At 32.7% G+C, this 25,589-nt stretch overlaps 1 long non-coding RNA gene and 1 pseudogene across 1 annotated transcript; one reads left to right on the top strand and one right to left on the bottom strand.

Moving 5' to 3' along the window:
* The first annotated feature begins 8,719 nt into the window (after positions 1-8,719).
* Positions 8,720-13,154, top strand: LOC142644374 (anaerobic nitrite reductase HBII-like; annotated as a pseudogene).
* Positions 13,155-22,836: 9,682 nt separating this feature from the next.
* On the bottom strand, positions 22,837-25,264 carry LOC142643688 (uncharacterized). Its single transcript, XR_012845906.1, has 2 exons — positions 25,080-25,264; positions 22,837-23,188 (listed from the first exon to the last, which is right to left on the bottom strand). It is a non-coding gene; the product is annotated as an uncharacterized LOC142643688 (long non-coding RNA).
* Between the last annotated feature and the right edge of the window lie 325 nt (positions 25,265-25,589).

The following is a 25,589-nucleotide window of genomic DNA, read 5'->3' as shown; positions in this document are numbered from 1 at the left end:
TTTTTTGTGCTTTTGGGACTTGGCTAGAATTCCTGCAAGTGATTTTATCGACCTTGTTAAAACCTCCAGCTGTTAGATAATACAAAAAATATGAATTCTATTTTTTTTTTTTTTGGCAAAAATGCAAAACTGATCTCTAACTTTCACATTTTTTTCATTTCAGTCTTGTTAGAGATATATTAGCCCATTAACATAAGCTCAAGCCTAATTCTACTTTGTGTGCAAGCCAAGTTTCCTACTTGTACTAGAAGTCTATTAGTTTAGGGTTTAGTCTACTATATATACACATGTTATGGTTCATTGTAACCAGGGACGGAGCCAGGATTTTAAGTTAAGGGGGGCGACTTTGACCTCTAGTTTGGCAGCTTCTTAGTTGTGGAGTTTTTTTTTTTTTAATTTTTAATGTGTGCATTTGCTAGGTAAAGACAAAATTATTCTATTTAAAACTTTTTAAAGGGCAATTATTTATTTGAGTAAAATTGGTTAATTAGACTTAATTTTTTTTAGCTTTGCTATTGGTGATTTTTGTTGTTGCACAAATGTTTTTGGGCTAGTATATGTTGTTTTAGATTTTAGATCTATAAAATTTTAATGGCCTTTAAAATGAGAAAAGTGCTAGAAGTATATTGATGATATAGTGAGTGATTATTGATAAGTAAAAAAGTTATGCAAGTAATAAACCCAGATGCGAACCAATAAGAATTTGTATTTCAACAGTTTATAAAAATATTGTAAATAAGTTTGTATCTTTAACGTTACTCTAAAAAGATTCAATAATATTGTTAATAGGGTAAAATGTAATTTTATAGAATAAAATTGCTAAAATTAATGCATATATATATATAAATTTTTTTTTTTTTAAATTAGGGGGGGCCACTGCCCCCCTTGGTCAATGAATGCCTCCGTCCCTGATTGTAACACAGGATTTGTTCTACACTCTAATATATTATTAATGTAGCCCTTTAGGGTTTCCTCCGTGGATGTAGGCCGTTAGGCTGAACCACGTAATCTTCTTGTGTTATTGTGTTCTATACTTTATGCTTTCGCTTCCGCATCCTTAATAACATACTCAACATGGTGTATCAATGCTAATATTTAAAATGGTATCAGAGCTGCCTTCCTATGGCCATGGTTTTCTGTCCTTACGGTGTATAAAGAGCAATCTTTGTCTTCCTCGGTGTTTCTTCGCTGCGTTCATCTTCTTTGGTTTTCTACTGCTGCCGTCAAAATTCTCCGATATCGTCATGTCACCGTTAGAAGTCGCATCAACACTGCAAGACCATTGCCTTTCTCAAGCCACCGTCACAGAGCCAAACTTCATTCAAGGGATCTTTTCAACCTAATCAAATCTCAAGACTTCATCAAGTTTCCATCTTGAGTTTGAGAGGGGGTGTTAGAGATATATTAGCCCATTAACATAAGCCCAAGCCTAATTCTACTTTGTGTGCAAGCCAAGTTTCCTACTTGTACTAGAAGTCTATTAGTTTAAGGTTTAATCTACTATATATACACATGTTATGGTTCATTGTAACACATGATTTGTTCTACACTCTAATATATTATTGATGTAGCCCTTTAGGGTTTCCTCCGTGGATGTAGGCCGTTAGGCTGAACTACGTAATCTTCTTGTGTTATTGTGTTCTATACTTTATGCTTTCGCTTCCGCATCCTTAATAACATACTCAACATGGTGTATCAATGCTAATATTTAACAAGTCTTTTACCTTTTAGTTTTGTCAATTCAGTCTTTTAACTTTCAATTTTTATCAATTTAGGGCTCCATTACAACTTAGTTAGTGCTGCCGTTAGAACCACTAAAACGATGCTATTTTGCATGTGCTATTTATTTATTTATTTATTCGAAATTAAAAGAAAATAAGAAAAATCTGAAAAAGGAAAAAGGAAAAAAGAAAACATTGTAACCAAAACAAAACAAAGGACCCAAATCCCTAACCCATGTAGCTTTGAGAGAGAGAGAGAGAGACTGAGTTCACTAGTGGCGAGGAACCTTGCTGCCCCTACTCTAGACCTCGTTGCCCCTGCTCACCATGTAAACCACCACCACCCTCGCTGCTCTGCCTTGAAACCAACAAAACCCCATTTTCCCAACCCTTTTGTTTTCTACTTGAAACCCTCGAATCAGACAAATTAGGCAATAAAACCAAAGAATCCAACAACTGGGTTCTTGCAGAATTCTTATCATGGGCAATGATTTTGAGCAAATAAAGGACAGCCCATTTGTTATTAACACTACTAGGTCCAGTCTTTGAAGCGAATTTGGAGTAAAGGTTAGCGAAAGTGAGGGCTTCAGAGGACTTACCTTCAGTGGCGAGACGGCGCTTGATGGACTCAGCAATGTCAGCGGCGTCAGGAGCAATGGAAAGTGTCATTCTGCTGGAGAGAATGGGAAATGCGTAGCGATGAGAGTTGGCGAAATTGGCAGAGCTTGGGTCAATGGGTTAGGAATCGGAGGTGGGGTTTTGCATGTGTTTTATTTTTCTTTTTTCCAGATTTTTCTTTTTTTCACATAATTCTGAATTAAAAAAAATGCAAAACGGCGTTGTTTTAGTGGTTTTAATGGCAGCGCTAACTGAGTTATCACGGAGCCCTGAATTGACAAAAATTGAAAGTTATTAAATTGACAAAATTGAAAGTTAGAGGATTGAAATGAAAAAATGTGAAAGTTAGAGGGTCAGTTTTGTATTTTTGCCTTATTTTTTCTATGATTTTTTTTTATAAGATTATTTGTTCTATGATGTACTTATGATTTGTGTTGGATCATTAATTTTTTTTTTTGGGAAAAAAGTTATAGTGATCTAGGATTCTATATTATATACCCTACATGATAATAGACATGGCAAAACGGGTCAGAATTTCCTGACAGGACTTGACCCAACCCAAAAAATACCAGACCTAAACCCAAATTTTTGTCCTAAAGCAAAAACAGGTTGGCCTATGACATGACCCAATTTGTTGTGACTCGACCCACGAATAGAACCATTTTTTTAAACTTTTTTTTTTGGAAAAAAATAAAAAATAAAAAATAAAATTGAGACAATATTGGTTTAATTATTTATTGTGAGTTTTAAGGTAACAATTGAAGCATTTACATAACTGCATGCAAATGAATTGAAATATGAATGATTGAGGCATTCTGTAATGAGTAAAGATTTTTATATATCAAATAGCAAAGTACATGCTAAGAAAATCTAGTAACAATTGAGTTAAAAAATATATTTAAAATTATAAACATGTATGAGAAACATTCATAAGTGTGAAAAGATTGAAACCAAAGTATCAATGAAATGAAAGTCTATATGTAGGCAAAGCTCAGAGAAAGTCTAATTTGAATTTTAACTTAGAGTCTAATTTTGCAACATGTGCCCTTAATTATTTATTTTTAGAGAGAATTTTATTTCCTAATTTTAGAATCAAATGTGGGACCACATCATAAATATTCATCTAAGTGAGTTATTTTTTTTGATACAAGATAGAAATTGTACTCTAGCCTAATCTAAGTATATATGTGTGTGAAACTCCCTCCTAGAGATTTGAACCCCGACCCTTCCCCCCCCTCCCCAACACCCCATAAATACTTATACTTGTGGAGTGACAATCGCACCAAGGGCATGCGATGGTATCCAAGTGAGTCATTGAGTACAAAAACTAAAAAGTCTAGAATAAATGAATCATAAAAAACTGCTTCATAATAGCAAAAATTAAGAAGTAATAAATAAATAAATAAATAAATAAACATGGAGAGTTTACATTTTATACTTAATAATATTCTTACAAGACTTTTTAAAGAGTTTTTTTTAAAATAAGAATGACTATCAATAGTATTTAAATTATATATAGGAATTATATTATGCATCTTATTGTATTTCTTTAAGCCCTCATTTGAGAGGAGTGAATAGAATGAAATAGAAAGGAATGAAAAAGAATAATTTTGGAATATTCTTCCCTTTCCTTGTTTGGGAGTTTTAATGGGGAGAATAGAAAGTCCATTTCCTTGTTTGAGAGTTTAAGTGGAAGGGAATGAAATGGGTAGGAGGGAACACTCATTCCTCTCTATTCCTTTAAAACCTCAAATTTCATTTCCCCTCGAATTTGGGAGGAATGAGAGGAAATGAAATTAGATTTAATGAATTTTTTACTAAAACTTCCAAAATACCCCTATATATTCAATTCTTTATTTAAAATATGGGTCTAATAGTAATATTGTCATAAAATGATTTCATTACATTCCCTCTATGTTACTTCTAAACAAGATTACTTACATTCCATTCATTTTCATTCATTTTCATTATTTTATTTTAAAACATCCAATTAAAGTTATTTAATTCTATTCCATTCTATTTTTTTTCCATTCATTTTCATTATTTAAATACATTCCATTCTATTCCCTTATGATCATTCCATTCCATTCTCTTGTAAACTTCCAAGCTAGTGTGCATGGGGTACCAAGCTAGTTAGCATAAATTATGAATGCTTGGACTATTTTTTAACAATTCATGTCTAAAATAAAATGGCCTTTTTAAATAAATTAAGATATTTTCTAGAGTGTGTGCTACTTAACAATGATATGATATTCATAAAAGAGACCTTTTATAAAAAAGTAAATAATTCAACTTTAATGTATATTCTTAAATTAAAAGAGAATGCCAACCTCAATTGATAATAGAATATAAAATTAGTTTTCAAGATTATAAATTTCTTATATACTTTTATTCTTTGTCAAATAAGTTATCAAATAAGACATTTGTAATTTTTTTTTTTATGTTTCGGGGTTTTGATATTGTGTAGAAATGAAACTTGTGTATTTGTTTTATTTATCCTTTGTACTATTTTGTTTTGGCTAGTAATGTCGGGATTTGTATAATTTAAAATTATTAAACAAGTATTAATTTTTTTTACCTAAACTCATTCTTGATATGAGTGGGGACTTCAAAGCAATACATTTTCTATTAAGTAATTTGTTGCGTAACTTTCCAAATAGAAAATACATGTTTTTTTTAAAAAAAAATTCATGTGAAAAATAAGGGTCAACCCAACCCAATCCGCTTTGCAACCCAATTAATTCAACCTGACTTGCCAGTTTGCCATGTCTACTTGATAATATATGGAATGTGGAATACATATGATATGGAATATATATATATATATATATACGAGGTTCGTTTTGTTAAGATTTTAAAAACCCGGTATAAAAGTGAGAAAAGAAAAAAAAACATAATTAATTGTACATATTATTTATTCAAAAAAAAAATTGTACATATTGTTATATTACAAATTTGAATGAAAAATTCAAAATTCAAAAAATATATCAAAGATGTCCACTTTTCCTTATTTCCAGTATTATCCTTTATATGTTCAAGGAGAGAATTGGATTCAACTAGACTACTTTAAAGGGTTTCAGCGATCCCTTTCCCTCTCCCTTGTGTGTGTGTTTGTTTCTCAAAAATAAAAAAATGGGTAATTGTCCCACATTACTTAAAAGGATGTATTGTTTGTAGTATACTTGCCTTATCATTGAGTGGAGTTTTGGAGTGCTTTTGTATTAGAGCCTCTAAAAAAAAAGGTTTCAACGCTTTTAGCACTTTTTTAATAATTAAAAGTGGTAGTTTCCAATTGCAAATTAAATATTTGAAAAATGTCTGAAGTCATAGATTAATATTAAGAAATTAATACTAGCAGCCTTTTTCAAGCAGGCTAATGTGAGGAGCTATGAAATTTTATGATCACTTGAAATTAAAATTAAAGTAAAAACAAAAGGCCATTATAATTTGGGTTTTTACACTTTCTATAATATAAAATTAAAATTTAATTATTTGTTAATCAGATATAAGTTTTATGTCTTGATTTTGGATCATATATTAATTTTTTGAGCTATTATCAGGAGTGGACACTATATGTTGAAACTCTCTCCAAAAAAAAAATTTGGACTCTTCCATATTATAATTTTTCATATAATATTTGTAAGGACATAATTTGGTTCTAGAGTCCAAAAGATAATAGAATCTAGGCCTAAAGAGTCTAATACAATGAATTTGTAGAGAGTGTTAGAAAACTAGGCTCTAATTAGATGGATAATAATTATAGAGGATCTAGATGACGAGAAAATAAAGAAAAACTAGTTTACCCAAACAAAGTCGTCCTTGGCATAATCCGAGTAGATTAGTTCTTGTATATATTTCTTTTTTATTTGATTATAAGTCTAGTTCCTGTTGTTACAGTGTTTTTCCCTCCAATCTCCCCCCCTCCCTTTTTTTTCCTCGTAATGAGATTTTCTCCTTTATATTACCATCTCTTACTCTATCTCAACGCTCCGTGTGTAGATCAAATGGCCAGCTCTTCTCCTTGTCCCATCAGCACCTTCCTAAAACTTTTAGTGGTAGCTGTAAGGCTGAACATCACTGTTTAGGTATCACTTTCACATTAATGTGGTGAAAGAGTTAGCTACATAGCATTTAATACGATGGTAGCAACTTTCCCTCAGATATTTCTTACCTTCCCCTTCATCTTATTCCTTCCTGATGCTCATCTTTCCATTAGAACTGCCCTGAATGTTGCCGTTGATGTCATGTCAGCCCTTTTGACCTCTACTCTATTAAACCAAGGATTCATTTGTCCTCGGACCACCTTCTTGAACCCTAATGGCCAACCACCTTCCTCCATTCACTAGCCCGTACCTCTATATCAATGTTCCCTTGTCCTTGGACAACTAAGTGTCCTCAGACAGGGCCCATGACCCAATATACATTCTTGGGCCTATCCTTCTTACAATATTTATTTGTTTTTAATTCAATATTTATTTGACTCATAATTTTTAATATTTTTTAATTCTATATTTATTTGATAAAAACTAATCAAATGTCAACCATTCCTTTCAATACCCAATACGTAGCTTGCATTTAAACTCCCATTAGGAATTGTTTTTCTTAGAGTGGCGTGTAAGTCTTTGACATGCTTCCAAAGTATGTTTGTATGCAATACAAAGTCCTTCACAATAAAGGATGTGTAGCCGGCTTATTCTCCTAAAAATCATATACAATTGAAAGAACTAGCTAAGCTCGACCCATAAATCTATATAAGCAGCAAGAACCCTTATAGAAAAATTAAACAACATTGTAGTTGTAATTTCAACTTTCATGCCATTGGAAACTCATCGTGGAAACATCAACAAAACATATAGAAGAAGAAGCACACCATGACCAAGTATAGGAAGATCATCCAATCAAACATCCACTCTTTACTCTTAGAGCCGAGGATATCGAAATATTCAAATAAAGAAGAGAAATGAGAGAGAGAGAGAGAGAGAGAGAGAGAGAGAGAGAGATGTGATATGTATTGTTGTTTGGTTTTGAGATGGATTGATGTGTGTTGTTGTTTGGTTTTGGAGTAGGCTGATTTATGATCAAGCCATTGGAGTGTGCAAGATTTAACCTAGAGTGTGCAAAAATATTTTGAAGGATGAATTAAACTAGTGAAAGGAAAAAAAAATATATATATATATATGTAAAATTTTAAGTGAGGAGGTACAAATGTACCCTCTAAAGACCACGTAATGCTACCCTTGGCTATTAACATTGAGCCATTGAGCTATTGAAAATCTCAAAAGGTAAGTTAATTCTATTATATTTTAATAAATTATCATTGAGCCATTGAGCTATTGAATCTCGAAACGTAAGTTAATTCTATTAAGAGTCCGTTTGGATACAGTTGAAAACTGAAAATTGAAAACACTATAGCAAAATAATTTTTAAATGTGCGAATAGTACCGTGAAACCTATTTTTAATGAAAAAGTGGCTAAAAAGTGCATGAATAGTGCGAAATAGTGCATGAATAGTACTTTGTCCCCTAGAGCTAAAACGTATGCAGGAAAAAAAAAAGAAAAGGAAAACGAGGACGCCTGCTTTTCATCTGTATTCAAACCAAGCCTATATTCTGGTAAAAGAAGTTACACACATTTGAAGCGGTGAATTGCAACTTATTGAAAATAAATGAAAAAACATGTATAGAAAATAAAAGAATATTAACACGATCAACAATTCAAATAGTAAGGAACATTACCGAGTAAAATTAAGCATTCAATTAAAAAAAAAAAGAAAAAAGGACTGTTTATATGTTTACTAATTGGGTGGTTTTTATTCCCATAAGGTACCCGAGTAGAGAGTAGTGGACTCATTGATGTGATGTTTAATGTATCTAGAGATTTCAATTCAATTCACCACATTGTTAGTTTATAGCATTTTATTGGTGTCTTATGAATAGAAAGTGAATTAGTTTAACCAAAAATTAAGACACAACTTCCTTAAATATTCTTAAAAAAAAAAAAAAAAAAGTAAGTCAGAACAATACACGATCCAATGCAACCCTTGATCATTAGTATCAATACAACCCATTTATAATTTATAAACCAAAACTATGCTCTTACCAAAAGCAGCCTCCGGTTTTTAGACATGTGGTAGCAGATGAGACAACAACTTTAATTGTCTGTTGTTGTTGTTGTTTCCTTTTTGGGTTTGATTAACAGCTGCTAGTACATGTTTTTTCGTGCAGACAAAATAGACGCCAAAGTGTGGCTCCTCATCCCATGAAGAGCCAAATCCCATCTACAATATTCATTATGGTTTACTATATAAACCACCCAAGATTGCTCTACATCCCATTTCCAAATCTCTCTATTATTCTTCATTAAAAAAGAAAAAGAAAAAAAGTCCTATTGCATTCAAAACTTGATAATCTAACAAAAGAGCATGAGCATCTCGGAAGTGATCACAGGGTTCACAGAAGAGCAAGAAGCTCTGGTGGTGAAATCATGGACTGCAATGAAAAAAGAATTCTGGAGAATTGGGTCTCAAATTCTTCTTGAAGTAATCCAAAGGCCCAAAGTTGAATCTTTTCTATTTCCATCTTAATTTAATGTCTTATTGTTTAATGTTTCATATCAATAGCTATTTGTAATATATGGGAATTCAAGAAAAGTATTGGACTGAGTTTTTTTTTGTAGGATATTTGAGATTGCACCTTCAGCTCAGAAGCTGTTCTCCTTTTTGAAAGACTCAAATGTTCCTCTCAAACAAAACCCAAAGCTTAAATCCCTAGCCGTAATTGTCTTTGTTACGGTAAGTGTAAGGACACAATTTACATCCAAACCCAAAAAATAAGATTGGGATAGGCCTAAAAAGTTTAATACAATGAATTTGTAGAGAGTGAGTTTGAAATCTAGGTTTTAATGATTTTATATAATAAAGATAATGGACTAGATTGCAACATCATACGGATGAGATAGTTTATATAACGAAAATTGTCCTCAGACTCAAGTTGAGGAGACTAAATTCTATATTTCTCTTTCTCAAAGACAAGTTACAGATATTGATCTTAATGTCTACAGTGTTTCCTTTCTTCTATTTACGATCCCCCTTACTGAATGTCTTCTCCTCCTTTTATATCATCTTTCTTCCTCTCTTCATCCTCCACGTATGGATCAGATTACTGGTTTGGATACTTGTCCTATCAACCCATCCCTGAAATCTTTGGAGGTAACTGTAAGACTGAACCCTAATGCTCAGGGATCACTTCCCTATTAATGCGACCAGAGGTTTAGTTGCAGAGTATTTAATGCAGTGGTAGCAGCTTTATCTTGGGTATTTCATAGCCCTTCTTCCTATCTTGTACACCCACCATACATATCATTACTTATAGGATCTCCTAGAACACTGCTTTTAGACGTCGGGTAACCCTTTCCTATCTCGGCTTTATCTAGCCGAGGACGGACTCCTCCTCGGACCACCTTCTAGGATGACCTTGATAAGCTTTTGCCTCTTTATCCATCAACACTGCCTTTTGGGTCGATATTTCCATATCCTCGGACCATTTAGTGTCCTTGGATTGGGCCTCTGGCCCAATACATACTCCTAAGCCCATTGACCCTACAGTAAGCTTCCTTAATTTGTTTGTCACATGGTATTTTCTATGAAAATTAATGAATAGAAATATATATATATATATATATATATATATATATATATATATATTTTATGTTCTATTTTATACTTCAGTATTATACTATATTTTATATTTAAATATAAAAAAAATTCGGGATTACGAGAATATATATGTGATTATGATTATAATTCTAGTTATACAATCTAAAGATTCTAAACTATTAAGTATTAACCCCTAAAAGAAAATAAGAAGAAAAATCCAAACTTAAACTATATGTTTACTCTCTCTCTGATTTTTTTTTTTTAAACACTTAATTTTTTTTTTTTTTTTTTTTTAGAGAGAGTTTCAACCTATGACGTCCATTCTTGATAATAGCTCTTTATTATCAGACCAAGACACCAATAAGTTTTTGGTGTAGGTGGAGATTGAATCCCAAATCTCTTATTCAATCATCAGAGATTTTACCAGTTGAGCTAACTGAATCCATGTTATCCAATTTTTGTTTCGTGTTTTTCCAGTAATCAACTACAAATAGTTATTCTACATAAAAGCCTAATAATCCTAATCATGTCATAATTATTCTTGGATTATTTTGTATTGCGGACTTGTGAATCAGCCGTGCAACTTAGGAAAGCTGGGAAAGTTACCATGACAGAGTCAACCTTGAAAAAAGTGGTTGGTGTTCACTTCAAAAGTGGGGTGGTTGATGAACATTCCGAGGTATAGATGGCACAAGAAAATGAAAAGTTGTGAAATGTCAAGGGTTGAATTGCGAAAGAAAAAAAAAACACATTGCCATCCTCAGTCCTAAGTCCTAAGTCCTAACATTCCCTTGTAAATAAACCATAGGAGAAATTATATAAATACAAAGCTTATACATTGTTTTAAATTATATCCTTAGGTCAATTAAAGTTATAAATCTATGAAACCATTTCAATTTGAAATCTTTGTGCATTTCCATTATTCATTTTAAACTATTTTTTAAAATTTGGACAATAATCAAGTAAATAAAAATGAGAAACTATTGATATGATTTTGTGTTTCACTAAGTAATCAGCTTCGATTTTTCTGACAACTTTTTTACTCCAAGAAAATTATTCTTTCTCTAAACCGAGATTTCCCTCTCTAGCTACCTTCACTAGTCAATGCCTGCCAAACTAATTTATATATATACCCTATGTAAAACATTGAAATAATCAATTATTTCTTGTTTTTCTTTTCTATATTACTGCCTAACTAAAATAAATGAAATGAATAACGGAGATGGGACCAAAAAATTAGATTGAAATTATTTTATAAATTTGAGACTTTACTTGACCAAAATAAAAATCATGAGACCTAATCTAGAACAGGAATTAACTTCCTGTATATTTATGTAATTTTCCCTAAATTATATATATTTTAAAAAGAAAGAAGAAAAATCTTGTTAATTTTTTTTTTATTATCATATTGTGCTCGTGGATTCTTTTTACGTGTGAATGGGTAAGTAATTATTTCCATGACTTTGCAAATGGTTAACAGGTCACAAAGTTTGCACTGCTAGATCGCATGGGGGGAAGTTATGATCAGTTAGTTGCAGCTATCAAATCTGAATCGAAGCCTTCCTCTTATACTTCTGGAATATATAGAAATAAGTATAATCTCTTCCTTTATATATGGAATGAGTTTGCAATATTCCATGGAAAAACACAAGCGTTACTTGTGTATCTATATGCATGTATTCATGTGTATTTTGGGTTTGTATTATGGAATATATACATACAAGTTTGGTTTTGTTAAGGTTTTAAAAAACCGGTATAAAAAGGAGAAAAAAAAAATAATTATATATACATATTGTTATTTCTTTTATTACATTCAAATTTAGTAGCATATTTGTATTATTTTAGTATAATTCATAAAAGTTTATAAAAACCTAACTATTATGAAATATACTTTTTTTCCCCTTTTAGAGAAACAAACACACAAACACATAAAGAAGATGAAATGGTGTTTCAAATTCCAACACAAAAACACACAACAAATTCCATTAAAAAATCATATTAACTTTTATTTTTTTATTTTTGAAGAGAGAGTATTTTTTTGGTATTGTTCTTTTAACTGTCATGGTAACTTTTAATAGAGGGTGAGAAATTATACTATTTAATATACTTAGTTTAATTTTCCCAATTATTGGCTATGTTTTCAAGCAAAATAATAATTAGAAAGTAAATAAAGGAGCTTATGTTTATTAAATTCCTTCATTCACTTAGCTAGAGAATATTGCAAGGTAAATAAAAATAAAAAAACTTATTCCATTATACATACTTACATAAGTGTTTTTAAACCCCATTCGGCCCGGCTGGTCGAACTGGTAACCTAGTGACCTGGCACATAGACTGGTCTAAGTCATCAATTGGATCGGATGTGTATAAAACTCGGCTATATATGGCTAGATCATGTTTTTCTTTTACACAATATATGGCCTTAAATAGGCACCTAGAGTCTGGTTTGACAGCTTTACCACTTAGTTATTTCATATGGCATTTCATGCTTCATGTGCTAACACCAATCTCTTCATTCTTATTCATTCATCTCATATAGCATATCTCTTACTCTATGTAGATGACACTATAATTAGTGGTAATAGCCCTTCCTTCATTTCTAAGATTCTTTAACGGCTTGGTGCTTCTTTTGCTCTTAAGGATCTTGGACCATTGAATTGCTTTCTTGGTCTTCAAATCGAATATATAGTTTTTGGTCTCTTTGTCCATCAATCAAAGTATTCTTTGGATTTGCATACCAAGTTCAATATGCTGGATTTCAAACCAGGCTCCAATCCTTGTGCTTCTAATCATCATTTTGTTCCATCTAATAAGTCCTCTTTTACCTGATCCTACTGCTTATAGAAGTCTTGTTGGAGACTTGTAGTACATGACTTTTACCAAACCAAACTTGTCTTATGTAGTCCAGTAGGCTTGTCAGTTTATGATTAAGCCAACTCAACATCATTTGGTTGCAGCTAAGAGAATCCTTAGGTATTTGAAGGGTTCTTTACATCTGGGGATTACTTTTCAATCTGGTCCTCTATCTCTTTCAGCCTACATATTGTGATGCTGATTGGGTTGACAACCCTATTGACAGAAGGTCTATTACTGATATGATTGTTTTCTTGGGTGGTTCTCCTATCACATGGTCAGCAAAGAAACAACCTACAGTGTCTTGATCTTCCACTAAAGCTAAGTACATATCATTAGCCATTACCATGTATTGCAAAAGTTTATTGGTTGAGGTTATTACTTAAAAGCTTTGGGGGTTTATTTGTATCATCCACCTACTTTGTGGTGACAGTGGTGTGATAATGTATCTGCTTTGGATTTAGCACCTAATCCTATTTTTCATGCTCGAACTAAGCATATAGAGGTTGATTATCATTTTGTGAGGCAAAAGGTTTTTAACCAAGACTTGATGATTAAGTATATCTCTACTGCTGATCAATTGGTTGATCTCTTCACCAAGAGTCTACCTTCTCCTCGGTTTCATTCACTTCTTACCAAACTCATGGGAGTTCCTCCCCTTAGTTTGCGGATGTAAAGATTAAAGATAAGGAGCAGATCAATACTGTTGCAAAGGTGCTTAAAACAACTTGAAGTCTAGATACAAAAGCTAGATATAATTTAGGAACACTCTGTTACTAACATGGAATTAAGTAATAAGTGATAGAAATACTGAATGCAGAATGTTTTGCGAATATTTCGCAGCAATGCCTTACCCATGAGACACTCATGAAATCGACAGCCTGACATGACTCTTTAGCTTCCAACATGTGCTGCTCAAGTGCCTTTTTCACGGGATACTCTTCTTGTGAGTTAGTTGCGAAATTGCACTGATTCTTCATTTCATGCTCGATTCTTCACCAACTTAATATTAAACCCAATACAATAAAATCCCACAAAATACAAGGAACAAAATTAAAGCAATTACAACACTTTTTGTCATGGAATAAAACCAACATAAAGCATAGTTGTAAATCACAACTTTACAAAGTTAAAAACGAAGTAAGAGTAGTAGATATAATACTTGGTATCCTACAAGTTTTTTTTTTTTTGAAAAATATAAAACAATTTGTAGTTCTTCTTATCTTAGTTATTATGTATATTATGTCAAATTTATATTTACCAAAAAGAATTATGTCAAACTTATTATTTTCTTTAATGATATATTGATGAAAATTGTCTTTTTTGGATGAATTCATAATTTATATGATTATTTAACATATAAATTCACTATAAATATGTTTTTTAAATTTTTTTTTCTAAAATAGGTAGGATCTTATGATCCATGGTCCGATTTTATGATCCACAGTTTGATCTTATGATGTACGATTTGACGATCCCTCTATGATCTTACGTAAGATCCCGATTTTGACAACTTTGGTTATACCACTCAATATTTTTTAATTAAATGAGAATTTTGACAAATTTACCATTAGATTACATTATCTTTGAATATTTTTCATGTTTGCAAAATTTTAAGGTAATCAAAGACCAATAGTCATGTCATTAATAAATTATTTTCAAGTTTTTGTAGTTTAAAATAATATATAAAAGATGAGTTTATAAATTGAATGATAAACAACATTTGATTGACATGAAAAGTGGCATGCATGTTAAAAACATATAAAACATGTAATCCAACAGTAGAATTTTAAAAATATGAATTCAATAACAAGTTATTGTATGATGTAAAATTGCTTAGAGTTATACCAAATATAACTTAAACCCAACATATATATATATATATATATATATAGAGAGAGAGAGAGAGAGAGAGAGAGAGAGAGAGAGAGAGAGAGAGAGAGAGAGAGAGAGAGAGACGTGTATTAGTATTTGATTACACTAGAGTATTAGTAATTTAGTATACTTTACATTCTACTATTCACGTAATCATTCAAGTTAGGCAATTTAAAAATTTATAGTGATTCTAGGACCACAAATTATTTCTTAACTTGTTGCCATAACTTTTTTTTTTTTTTTTTTTAAGAGTTTTAACCTTTAGCGTTCACGCTATCATCAAACAAAATACCAATTCGTTTTTTTTTTTTTTTTTTTGTGTAGAAGAGGATTGAAATATCTTATTCAACTATTAAAAATTTTACCAGTTAAGCTAACTTGAATCCACTTGTTGCCATAACTTTCACATAACATAATGTAAATGATTGTTTGAATTACTATTTTTTCTTTACTATTCACACTATTACACATCTAATAAAAAAATTATATGATAGTATTACTAGGGGTCTGTTTGAGATTCGCTTATTTTGCTGAAGCTGAAATTTTTTTACTGAAAGTACTGTAGATAAAGGTAAAAGTTGGTTAAAATAGTATAATGAGATTCATTAATAGTATCAAAAAGTGCAACGAGACCAATGAATAATAGAAAAATAAACTAAATAGTAAAATAAGTTGACAAAAATAATTTTTGCAAAAATTCATATTAAGGGTCTGTTTGGATACCGCTTATTTTATTAAAATTGAAATTTATTGCTGAAAGTACTATAGATAAAGGTAAAAGTTAATTGAAATAGTACAGTGGAACCTATGAATAGTAAAAAAATACAATAAAACCTATAAATAGTAGCAAAAATAAGTTAAATAGAAAAATAATTTTAATTTTTTATTTAAATCCAGTAGCATGCTAGATTTATTAAAATTTATATCATGCACTGTCGTACGTCGGGTGACTTTTTGTATTTTTCTTGCAAAAAGGGTGAAGTCTCTTTTATACTGTCGGCCCAAAAGAATATTCTGAAGAACATAACTAGCACCCGGGGGCCGGAGCAAGTCCTATTGACCTATTTGCTTATTGCGGCCTTTAATGTCAAGCTTGAATTGAATCTCGGCACAGGACTTTCTATTTTTTTTTTTTTCTTATCTTATAGACTTATATATATATATATATATATATAAAGAGTTTGTTTGGTGTGTAATGGGGCTGAAATTAAGTTTGTTAGCGCTAACTACATGTAGAAGCTAAAAATTTTTGGGCCTTAGGGGCGTGGTGTGTTAGTAAGAGACTATCTCACACTTACGAGTTTAGGAGTTGTTTAGTTCTAATTATGAGTCTTGCAAAAATGTTGTGCCACGACGTTAATATCCATATCGCATCCAGGGGTGTCCCACACCATGAGTTCTTTAAAAACAAGTAAACTGAGTCAATGATCACATGCGTGAAACCCTTTTTTGTTATATATATAAGCTAACAAATTTTGAGGTCTTTTTGGTCTTTTCGTTTTCAAATGCTTATTTTAACCTAAAGGAAGTGGTAATTATGCTCTTGCCTCGCAAAGATATACATGGTTGGAAGAATTGTGAGGTTTTTGTAGTCTTTTCCTTCGCAAACTACACAAAATAAAAAGATTGAAATGACAGGAGCAAAATTGGGATTCTGATCCATCCCACGGATAGATTATATAAGTCATGCTTCATTCGCATGTCAGAGAAAAAAAAAAAAAAAAAAGCGGAGTAAAAGGTCTTCTTCTTATGAGTGTGTATTGGCTCAATTTCATATTTTGTATTTCTCTTATACCAGTTTTTGAATTGCGATAGCCTAGGACACTGGATTCTCGCTACAAATTTCTATTGTAAGGTCGTATCTTGTTTCAAGGATGCTAGATTGTAAAGTTTTATACAAATGTTGTAGATATCAATTTTGCAACAATGAAAGTAACTGTTGGGAAAGGGAGAATGGTTCGAATATCAATTTTTAGTGTTAACGATTGTTTTATTTATTATTCAGTTTTAATGTAGCCATTGAAAAATAACTATTTTTATGTTTTTTTTTTTAAAATTGTTGTGACTACTCAATTTGTTTTGGTAGAGATATCGTGATACACGCTCGTTTTAAGATGTAGATTATGGACTCTTGATTTTGCTTTTAGCATCCACTAGGACAAAGTCAAACTATTGAAAAGTAATTTTATTGTGAATAAATTATTTAAATAATTTAAAGACAATTATTTAAATAATTATTTGAGTAATTTTAGGGACTCTTCATTTTTTTTTTTTGAACCTGTACTCATCCTAAATAATTTAAAGACAATTAGGGTCCGTTTGGATATAGCTGAAAACTGAAACTGAAATTGAAAACTGAAAAACACTGTAGCAAAATAATTTTTTAACGTGTAAAAAATACTGTTTACGCTTAAAATTACTGTTCATTGGCCTAAAATCACTATTCTTGGCTAATGAACAGTGACCAGTGCGTGTCCAAGAAAAAAAAAATAAAAGAGGCAGACGTGAGGAGATTCAGCCCAATCCAAACGTATTCTTAGTTTTGAACTAAACGAGGAAATGATACTATCATAATATTGTTTGTAATAAATATCCTCTAATAGTAATTTATATGTAACTTGCACGTGCCTTAGAACCAGTATTCTAAAAGAAGAAATGAGAAAATTATCAAGAGATAAGAGTCTCACAAGATCTCTCTCATAGACTGCATAATTTATACACACAATATGTGTAACATGTTGTATATAATGGTATTTGCATATTGTGACTTTGTAAGAAAAAGGTCTCATGAAGCGGAGGTAATTCACGAATTATACAAACTAGTTCAAGAAGATGCATCTTCTAAAAAACAAAAAAGTCCAAGAAGGTCCATTTTTATTGTGATTCAATTTTAAATTACTTTGACTTGTTTAAAATATTATTTTCATTCTTAAACTTTGTATAAAATTTATTTCTCATTTCTAAACATTAATTTTTGTTGTTGTCCCTAAAGTTTTACAAGAGTTTCAATTTATATTCTTTAGTTATTACCATTGGGCATATACTAAATTAAATAATACGAAGATAACAAAATGAGAAGGGTGTTAGAGTTTGAGCCGACTTCTGAGTTTAGCTTGGGGTGTTATTACATGATGAAATTTTCCATGAATCAAAAGATTCTATTAAAGTTTAATAAAGAATTTGACAATATCAGTATGAGTAATTCTACGGTACCCTCCCAAAAGAGGGGGGTGGGGTTACGGTACTCACTAATAAGTCACCTACTACACGAAGTTACTTTTTTCTCACATTTGACGGTTCTATCCTTACATTGTCCAGTTTCAACATCACATGTGACAGTTCTTTTCTTACATTTGGTGGTTTTCTTACTTTTTTCTCACATTTGACGGTTCCATCCTCACATTGTGCAGTTCCAACATCACATGCGATAGTTCTTTTCTCACATATGATGGTTCCCTTACTTTTTTCTCATTTGACGGTTCCATCCTCACATTGTGCAGTTCCAACATCACATGTGACAGTTCTTTTCTCACATTTGGTGGTTCCTTTACTTTTTTTTTTTTTTTTTTTTTCATATTTGACGGTTTCATCCTCACATTGTGCGGTTCCAACATCACATATGACAGTTCTTTTGTCACATTAGGTGGTTTCTTTACTTTTTTCTCACACTTGACGGTTTCATCCTCACATTGTGTAGTTCTAACATCACATGTGACAGTTCTTTTCTCACATTTGGTGGTTCCCTTACTTTTTTTCTCACATTTGATGGTTTCATCCTCATATTGTGCAGTTCCAACATAACATGTGACAGTTCTTTTCTCACATTTGGTGGTTTCCTTACTTTTTTCTCACATTTAACAGTTTCATTCTCACATTGTGCAGTTCTAACATCACATGTGACAATTCTTTTCTCACATTTGGTGGTTCCTTTACATTTTTTTCTCACATTTAACGGTTCCATCCTCACATTGTGTAGTTCCAACCTCACATTATGTGGTTCCAACATCACATATGACAATTCTTTTGTCACATTAGGTGGTTCCCTTACTTTCTTCTCACACTTAACAGTTTCATTCTCACATTGTGTAGTTCTAACATCACATTTGACAGTTCTTTTCTCACATTTGGTGGTTCCTTTACTTTTTTCTCACATTTGATGGTTTCATCCTCACATTTGATAGTTTCATCCTCACATTGTGCATTTCCAACATAACATGTGATAGTTTTTTTCTCACATTTGGTGGTTTCCTTACTTTTTTCCTCACATTTAACGGTTTCATTCTCACATTGTGCAATTCCAACATCACATGTGATAATTTTTTTCTCACATTTGGTGGTTCCCTTACATTTTTTTCTCACATTTAACGGTTCCATCCTCACATTGTGTGGTTCCAACATCACATATGACAATTTTTTTGTCACATTGAGTGGTTCCTTTACTTTTTTCTCACACTTGACAATTCTATTCTCACATTGTGTCATTCCAATATCACATGTGACAGTTCTTTTCTCACATTTGGTGGTTCCCTTATTTTTTTCCTCACACCTGACAGTTCCATCATCACATTGTGCAGTTCCAACATCATATATGACAGTTCTTTTGTCATATTGAATGGTTCCCTTACTTTTTTCTCACACTTGATAGTTCCATCCTCATATTGTGCAGTTTCAACATCACATGTAATAGTTATTTTCTCACATTTGATGGTTCCCTTACTTTTTTTTCTCACATTTGACCATTCCATTCTCACATTGTGCAGTTCTAACATCACATATGACAGTTCTTTTGTTGCATTGGGTGGTTCCCTTACTTTTTTCTCACATTTGACGGTTTCATTCTCACATTGTGCAGTTTTAACATTACATGGGACAGTTCTTTTTTCACATTTGGTGGTTTCCTTACTTTTTTTTCACATTTGATAGTTTCATCCTCATATTGTGCAGTTCCAATATCATATGTGGCAGTTCTTTTCTCACATTTAATGGTTCCTTTACTTTTTTTTTTCACATTTGACAGTTCCATCCTCACATTGTGTGGTTCCAATATCACATATGATAGTTCTTTTGTCACATTAGGTGGTTCTCTTACTTTTTTCTCACACTTAATGGTTTCATCCTCACATTGTACAGTTCTAACATCACATTTGACAGTTCTTTTCTCACATTTGGTGGTTCCCTTTTTTTTTTCTCTCAGTTGACAGTTCCATCCTTACGTTGTGCAGTTCCAACATCACGTGTCAGTTCTTTTGTCACATTTGGTGGTTCCTTTATTTTTTTCTCACATTTGACGGTTCTATCCTCACATTGTGCGGTTCTAACATCACATTTGACAGTTCTTTTCTCACATTTGGTGGTTGCTTTATTTTTTTCTCTCAGTTGACAGTTCCATCCTCACGTTGTGCAGTTCCAACATTACGTGTCAGTTCTTTTGTTACATTTGGTGGTTCCTTTATTTTTTTTCTCACATTTGACGGTTCTATCCTCACATTGTGCGGTTCTAACATTAGATATGACAGTTCTTTTGTCACATTGGATGGTTTCTTTACTTTTTTCCCACACTTGACAGTTCCATCCTTACATTGTGCGGTTCCAACATCACGTATCAGTTCTCTTGTCACATTTAGTGGTTCCCTTATTTTTTTCTTACATTTGACAGTTCCATCCTCACATTGTGCAGTTCCAACATCATATGATACCATTTTTTTCTTACATTTGGTGGTTCTCTTACTTTTTTTTTTCTCACATTTGACAATTTCATTCTCATATTGTGAGATTCCAACATCACATATGACAGTTCTCTTGTCACATTGGGTGTTTCCCTTACTTTTTTCTCACACTTAACGGTTTCATCCTCACATTGTGCAGTTCCAACATCACATGTGACAGTTCTTTTTAGAGTGGTCAGGACTATCTCCATTCTGTTAGGAACTTCTTTCTCAGCAGGGAGGTCCTAGGTGGCCGTTTGGGGCTTCGTGGCATCAAGGACCACTCCCTTGTTTGTGTTCACTTCCTTTTCAATAACCCCAGGCTACTTGGCCACCTCAGAGGGGGTTTTTAAAGGAGGTTAGGACCTTAGCTAGACTGGCCTTGCTCGCTTCTACCACCTCGGGGGCGGTATCAGTCCTAGAGCTAGCCGGGCTAAATGCTCGGATGGCAGGAGGGTAGTATACACTCTTTGCCTTCCTAAGTATAGAAGAAGCCTAAACTCCAGCTTGGTTGAGAGCTTCATTCCATACTTGGAGGCAGTAGTTCCTACAAACCCCCCGAGACCTCAACCTTGAGGGCTTCCTCGGTCTCTGCCACTCCTACATCATACCCGTCCTGCTCGGCCTGATCCCTGGCTTTCTCTACTTGATCCCTTACCTTTTTGACCTCCTCCAATTTCTTCTTTAAGGCAATAATTTGTTCTTTGGAGGCAGCCAGCTAGTCCTCAGCCTGACGAAGAAGCACACACTGACCTTCAGCCTTCCTCTCAGCGCTGTCCAAGGCAGCTTCTACACTTCTCTTGCCCTTCTCCACCTCAGTTAGCTTGCTCTTCAGCTCTTGATTACTTTTTTCGGCCACATGGAAGGTGTCTACAGCCATGATTCGCCTTCCCTCCTCTTCCTTCATCATTTGATGGGAACTATTCACATCTCCTCGGCCCTAAACGTGGCTTGGATGGCCTGGAAGGGAAGAGAAGTACAATTAAAAAAAAAAAGAAAAAAAAAAGAAAAAAGATTTACCATGGCTAGATCCCTCTTCAAGCTGAGGAAGACCTCATGCTTCCTCATGGACTTGAGGTTAGCCATATCTTTGGGCAAATAGGGATTGCTCCATAGTGTCAGCCACATACCCAACCTTGCCCTGCTAGAAGTCTCAGATAGAGGCATCGCTAGAGAGAGGAGCTCTATCCAATTCCAAGGGTGGGGCCCAAGCTAGGGCTGCAACTCTATGGTCACCCCTCCTCTCTCCCTCATTGGCTGACCTCAACTGCATACCTCTGGGCTGCTTGGCCCCCCTTTGAGGCTCAACTTCTTGGGAGGGGTGGGTTCTTCTTGTTTCTACAACCTCCTTACCCTTTTCTTCCCTCTTCCTCTTGTGGTCAACAGGATCAGCTTTATAAATTCATTGTATTGGGCTCTTTGGACCTAAGTTCATACATCCTTCGAGCTTGGGAGCCAAATTGTGACCTTAAAATAGTGATCTCCTATGAGTTTCAAAATATCAAGAATGACTAAAATAGCCTCATTAACATATAGAAATGACTAAAATTCCCCAAAAAATTTTTAAATTACCTAAATATCCATGATACCTCAAAATAATTAAAATATCTATAAAACATTAAAATTTGAAAATGACTAAAATAGATTTTTAAACTTCCAAAATTAATATAAAAGAAGCACTTTAAAATGAACAAAATAGCTTTAAAACACCACAAATGACTTACACATCCTTGACACTTTCAAAATGATTAAAACACTTAAAAACTTTGAAAATTACCATAATGCATCAAAATCAATAAAATTTGGTTATGTTAGACTGATATTTTATTTGTTTTTTTAAAATGATTTCGAGGATAGCATCATATTTTTCAATGAAACAAATTGTTCCTTAGTCACATTGGTATCATGAAGACGTCATATTGGATGATAGCAACGTTCCAAATAAAAATACCAATGTCCAGTAAATGTGTCTATAATTTGATAGTCTTAGACAAAATTTCCCCTAGTCTTACCTTTTTTTAATTAATGCTTACTAAGGAATTTATCATCTTAACGTCCCCTAGTATTCCCATGTTATAGAATTTATCATCTTAACTTCCTAAGGATAGTAAATCCCATCATTTAAATGTCATTGCATGCATTGTTTAAATGTGTAAACTAATATATTTAGGTCAATTACATAATTTAGATACATCATATAGCTAAGATTTCATACGTCATATGTCTGTTTGGTTTTCCATAGTTTCTAGTAGCTTATTGTGTGTGTGTGTATATATATATATATATATATATATATATATATATATTTTTTTTTTTTTTTATCAAAAGACATAGAAGATATCAACTTGGGAGAAGAAAAAATAACAACTTCTTAAAGCATTGGTTTAAAGTATCTCTACTTACTAAAAAATGATGTTATGAACTTATTTATAATAATTAAACAAATAGATTAAAAAATCTATTAGCCTGATGGATGCTAAACTGCAATAGTATTTACAATATTCATCACATAAAAGAAAGTTTCCATCCCAGCTTTAATCAAGGATTACACAAGCTGTTAGTTCAAAGAAGGGGGTGGGGGGGGGGCTTGGGAGCATTCCCTTTTTGCAACTTTATCCATCACGTGTCTTTCATCATTTGCAACTCCGCTCTCCAGACCCAATATGACCATAAGCACTGCTTATCTTCTTGTCAGCAAAATGACAAAGCCGAGTCCTTTAGCACCACTTCAATGCATTAACTCCCAATGGATTGTCCTTGCTCTATTTCATAGAATGGTATTATCAAATCAGAACTGAAGGGGGAAAATATCAAGGAGGTGATAACAACATTATGAATCATAATAAAACAGTTCAATTATAATTACTAAAAGGAAAGTTCTAGCGTCAAGATCACAGATGGGGATTCTCATAGACAAGTAAGATGAGAGAAGTTTAGCATTACAACCTGCAGACCAAATAGGAGAAAGGACAGGTATTTCAGCACTATAAAGGGAAGGAAACCATCTTAATGGAAACTTCTCTCTTGCCATTCTTTGAAGTTTGAACTTTGATGCCAAAGGAAAACTGATATTTGTTTAATGTATTAGTTTCAAACACCTTCAGATAATTTTTAAAATTTATATTCAAATCTTATCAATATATGGTCTATTTCTTAAAAAAAATTGTACTGCAAAGCTGCACCAACTAATGCTTACTAAAAACAAAAAAACCCCTAGTGGAGTTCATCATCTCTCTATTAATTACAAAGACAATTGATACAAGCCCATAAATCTATAATATTCCATCTTCATTGGGGTTGGAGTCTTTGGCATAACATATACATGATATCATTGTTAAAACTCTCTTATCAAAATTTAGAACTATAAATCAGGTTCTTCATAACTACCTAAGAGAAACAAAGGATGACACCCATAAATTATAAGGAAATGAGCATGTAATGGAATCTAAGTTCTTTCTCCAAGCTTAACTTGTGCCAATTGCTTACAATCCGACAATTTCATGCACACTGCTCTTTTTACTAGTAATAAAATGACAAAAAAAAAAATGTTGTAATGGAAGTATAAACCTGAAATCAATGAAATACTAAAAAAGCTTCCCTTTGGTACAAAACATAATCAACACAGTATTTTTTCAAGCTCTCCCCTCCTATTTCTCCTTCAATCTCATCTCATCATCTAATTTCACAGTTCCCAAATCCTACTGATGCAAAGTAATAAGGTTCCCAATACCTAAAAACAATTCAATTTTTTGGACAACAGCCAAAAAAAAAAAAAGGAAAGATAAATAAAATTTTAATTACAGAGAGTCAGACTAACTAATTTTTGGCACTTCTGATACAGAGGACCTGTATTGTTTAAATATAGCAGTATGAGCTATCTAATACAGAGGACCTGAGAGGTTCAACCTGTATTGTTTAAATAGCAATATGAGCCATCTAATACATACCTTTAGTCATAGGTGCTTAGCTAAAAAGAGTAGGAACTAAATTAGCCAAGGTTACTCTTACAATACACTTCATAAAATTCTGTTAAACAAGATAGAGTGCAATGTTCAACATAGACTGTTTATAGCCATAAACTTTAATGCAGTAAGCTACGCAAAGCTTACTGTCAAATAAGCACACGGAGAAGTTCCATATGTCAAAAAGAGTGTGTTTTTGAACGCCATAGGACATGCTACTCAAAAAGCACTCAAACTTCATAACTAGAAAACACTCAAAATTTGATTCCAAGATGTTGCAACAGCTACAGAATTACAGCTTAGATGTACATCACATAGAAAAGAAATGAAAAAGAAACAAAGAAATAGCAACTCTATACACAGGTGTTGCCTTTTTCCTCTACTAACCAATAAAATAAAATAAATAAAAAATTCAACACCACACTAACCACAACCCACACCCCCCAATGAGCAGGAACAGAGCCACGACAACAAGTTTTGGAAAAACTGAATCCCTAAGAAGCATTTCAACAAATACTTTCTGTGCCACTTACAAGAAAGAACAAAATTAGTACCTCACCAGCGCAGGAGTATGCCAACGTTACAGTGAAATGAAATTTAAGAGCGAAATTCCAAAATTCTTTCAACAATTTAAAAAGAAAAAGGGGAACAAAACAATGACACAGAAATTAGGGATTTGCTTGATACTTACCTTAAACAAAATCAAAACAATTTGATCCTTTAAGAAACCCTCAGCGGTGAGTAAATGAGGGACGCCGATGGGATGAAGTGAAGAAATTGACGGAGATGGGAGAAGAAGCAATCTTAGTTTTTTTAAGGGAAGGAGCACGCGAGAGAGATAGAGAGAGAGGATATGAAGTTGAGAGAGACCCACCTGTTTTTCGTTTCTGTTTCTGGCTTTTATATACTGACGTAGCTTACCGGTAACAGGTTTCAAACTAAACTTAAATCAACTGTCACTATTAAAATAACACTAATTAATGGTTTAGATTTGTATGAGCACCGTACTTACTAAAAAAATATAGGGTAGAGTAGAATGACCTTATCAGTATTTACTCAATCTCAAAACATAAAAATGGAAAATTGGTCAATTCCAAAGATTAGGGGATTGTAAACTATCCCAACATAAAAGAGGAAAGAGTGTTTTTTTTTTTTTTTTTCCTATTAATAATTGATGATGCGAAGAAAATCAGTAGACTAG

This window comes from Castanea sativa, chromosome 7 (genome assembly GCF_040712315.1).
Source record: "Castanea sativa cultivar Marrone di Chiusa Pesio chromosome 7, ASM4071231v1".
Classification (NCBI taxonomy): Eukaryota; Viridiplantae; Streptophyta; class Magnoliopsida; order Fagales; family Fagaceae; genus Castanea; species Castanea sativa.
The sequence above is the reverse complement of the archived record's forward strand: the minus strand, read 5'-3'. Positions and strand labels throughout refer to the sequence as shown.